This window comes from Beta vulgaris, chromosome 9 (assembly GCF_026745355.1).
Source record: "Beta vulgaris subsp. vulgaris cultivar EL10 chromosome 9, EL10.2, whole genome shotgun sequence".
NCBI classification, from domain to species: Eukaryota; Viridiplantae; Streptophyta; class Magnoliopsida; order Caryophyllales; family Amaranthaceae; genus Beta; species Beta vulgaris.
Window position 1 is genome coordinate 30764739 of NC_079210.1, and position 3624 is coordinate 30768362.

Genomic DNA, 3624 nt, shown 5'->3' on the forward strand with positions numbered 1-3624 from the left:
TGAAAATGACCCGCTTGACCTGATTTGTAAATGGGTCAAAATCAGGTCGGGTCAACCCATATAACCTAACCCGAATAATTGAACTAAAAATAAATTTCTCCAGCCCAAAGATTTTGGGGCCTAAAAGGAAAAGAACACATATCAGCCCAAAAGGAAAATAAATCACGCAATAGCCTAAAACCCTAAAATTCAATCCTCATCCAGTCACTTTCTCTCTCTCACCTCAGTCCTAACCCTAAATTTCTTTCTCACTCTCTCTCTCTCTCTCTCTCTCTCACTCTCTCACTCTCTCTCTCTCTCACTTTCTTCTTTGCTGCCGGCGCCGGCGCGTCTCTCACATATCGTTTCCTCCGCCGCTGGAGTTGAGGCCTGGGATATCTTGGACGTTCGCTCCGTCTTCTTCGTTGGTCTTCGTTGATCTTTTCGTCTTCTTCGTGGGTCTTCTTTATTTCTTCAACATTCAGGTAATTTTTCTGTCAATTTTTTTTTCTGCTGTTTTTTGTGCTATTTTTCATGCTATTTTTTTCGTTTTTTTTGGGCTATTTCATTTCGTTTTTTTATGCTATTTTATTTTATTTTTTTTCTGCCATTTTATTTTATTTCGTTTTGTTTTTTCTGGTATTATTTCATTTCGTTTTTTTATGCTATTTTATTTCGGTTTTTTATTCTATTTCATTTCGTTTTTTATGCTATTTTATTTCATTTTTTTATGCTATTTTATTTCATTTTTCTTTCTGCCTTTTCATTTCGTTTTTTTATGCTATTTTTTCTTCTTTTTTTTCCTGCTATTTCATTTCTTTTTTTTTTCGTGCTATTTCATTTCGTTTTTTTTTCTTCTATTTCATTTCGTTTTTTTTTCTTCTATTTCATTTCCTTTTTTATGCTATTTTACTGCCATTTTATTTCATTTTTTCTGCTATGTTAAATGTTCTGTTTTTTTTTCTTCTATTTCATTTCGTTTTTTATGCTATTTTACTTCCATTTTATTTCGTTTTTTCTGCTATGTTAAATGTTCTGTTTTTTTATTCTTCTGTTTTCTTATTTGTTAAATGTTCTGTTTTTTTATTCTTCTGTTTTCCTATATTTTCTTACTCTTTATTTATTTGTTTACTTTGGTTTACAGCTTAATATGGCTGATGAAGATTTTAAGGCTCAAATTGAGCTCTCATCAGAGGCAGAGGAGGAGATTGATTACACTCATACAAATGCTAATAAGGAGAAATTTGATACTTGTGGTTGTTTAACTCTTAAACATTAAGGATTTGGTTTGTAATATTTTTAACTATGAACTTGCTACTTAGTAGTTAGTATTATATATGTGTTATTGCCAAGTATGAACTTGGTTAGCTAAGTTTGTTGAAATTTCATTGAACTATGCAATTGTTTTGAAGGTTAAAAAAAATTCAGATTATATGGGTTGGGTCAACCTGAAAAAATCGGGTCAAACAGGTTCAGGTTGACCCACTTACAACCCGTTTTTAAACAATTCAGGTCAAAACAGATCAGGTCAGGTTGACCCGATAATTTTCAGATCAGGTTAGGGTTGGTAAAGTTGACCCGAAAATATAAAACAGATCAGGTTCAGGTTAGGGGTTCTTAACCCGATTTTACTTGACCCGAACACGAACCCGACCCAACCCGACCTGATTGACAGGCCTAGGTACGACAGAGCTTCAGCGTCTTTCCGAGAGTTGAGAAGTATGGGACGGTGATGAATGATGGCTTAAACGGCACCCAAGGGGTCCTATTAGTAGGCACTAAACCAGGAGAAGAGCTGCGGACCAACACAAGGAGCAGCACCGCAGAAATCCTAAGCTGTAGCGTACGTGCCACGTGTCCTCCTACACTATACCGCAATGACAAGGGTTTTGCAAGGTCGTTGCGGTCAAGCAAATTCTCGATCAAACAAAATTTATAACAAACCTAAAATGACCACCTAAGCTAGTACAGTAGAAGTTTAGGTTCGGTCCACGGAGAATGGTAATTGTTTTGTGCAAATTCGATTCAAGCCTAGGAAACTAAGTGGTCGTTGGAATTGTTTGAGGTAAATCTAGAGGGAGTTAACATTCAAAATGCAAGCGTTAGGGGTTTCCAAGCTCCACCACTAGTGACCTAACCATGATCTAACCAAGCCAAATTCATGTGTATGGATGAATTTGCTTAAATTGGCATCCTAAGGCATATGATATCCTGTCGGACTTAAATAACTATTCCACCTAGGTCAATTAATCAAGCACTAGCTCTGTTGCATCAACCAAGGTAAATCAATTAATCTCATACCAAGTAACCAAGCCTTGAACTCACACTATCGTTCAATTGTCTAAGTTTTAGGTCTAAGCTAATGTGATCCTAAGCATGAGCTCACACTTTCATTCTTTTCCTTTTTTAATTTTGCAATTAAGTTTCTCCCACTAGGTGAGAGATTCTCTCTCTACAAATCTAAAATCTAACACTGGAAGAAGAAAATCTGAAAAAAACTCTCTAATTATCTATACAAATGAGCTTATATAGTCCTAAGCTAAATTACATTAACGCCATTAATTAGTTCTCTTATTTTGAGCGAGAATAGGGTCACAACGATTGTTATAGGGTCAGAGCGATCGCTTAGAAGTCGTTATGCTAATTCTGGAAAAGGGTTCGAGCGATCGCTTAAGGGGGTACAGTCGTCGCTTAAGTGGGTGCAATGATCGCTTAAGTGGGTGTAGCGACCGCTATGATCGCACAACATATCTTCATTAATTCACTGGTTAAGACAGCACCGCTGGAACAAGGGGGCAGCGACCGCTTTCTCCAGACACCGCGATCGCTTTAGGAGACTGAGCGACTAATGAATAAGCTCGGCATCTTCCAATTTCAATCCCTTATCAGGTAAAGCGACCGCTGTAAATCCTAAGCGATCGCTGTTGCTGGCAATTTGCTTCTTCTTGTTCTTGAATCCTTATCCAATGCACTCCTTGGCTTATTGCTTGGCACCAACTCTGCAATGAAGCCAATAATCATATAAACACGAAGGATTTCACAAATGACAAGCGATTTAACCCAAAAACTACCATTTTAACCCTACATGCACAAAACCTATACAACACAAGCGCAAATGTGTAATTAGCCCTAAACTAAGCTACAAATGCATAGGATGACCCTAAAATGACCTAGAATGAGAGGAGAAATGATCCTAAAATCGAGAGAAAAAAAAATGACAGCTATCAAACTCCCCTAACTTGAACCTTTGCTCATCCTGGAGCAAAGAAAACCCTAAGACACATAAAAAACGAAAACTATACACTAGACTCATTTTTGTAAGAATCAGGGATACATTTAGCATATGCATCAAGCCATTTAAACCTCCAAGTCCCTTAGGAGGACGAGTGTGCTCTCGTGAGGGTTTTCAAGCGAGATTAAACCCACAACTCAACATGGAACTCAAGGCAAAATTTTCAAAAACAAAGAAAAGGAAAATATGGAAAAAGGAATAGAAGATAATAGAAAGATGTGGAAAAAGGAAAATCAAAAGCTAGTGATCGGACTTCACTACAACTATTCATGTGGATGCAAGGATTTCTAAGCTCGAGAGATAGGGTAGCTAGCAAATGTAAGTGGTTGACGACCACGTAGCCTATAAAACTA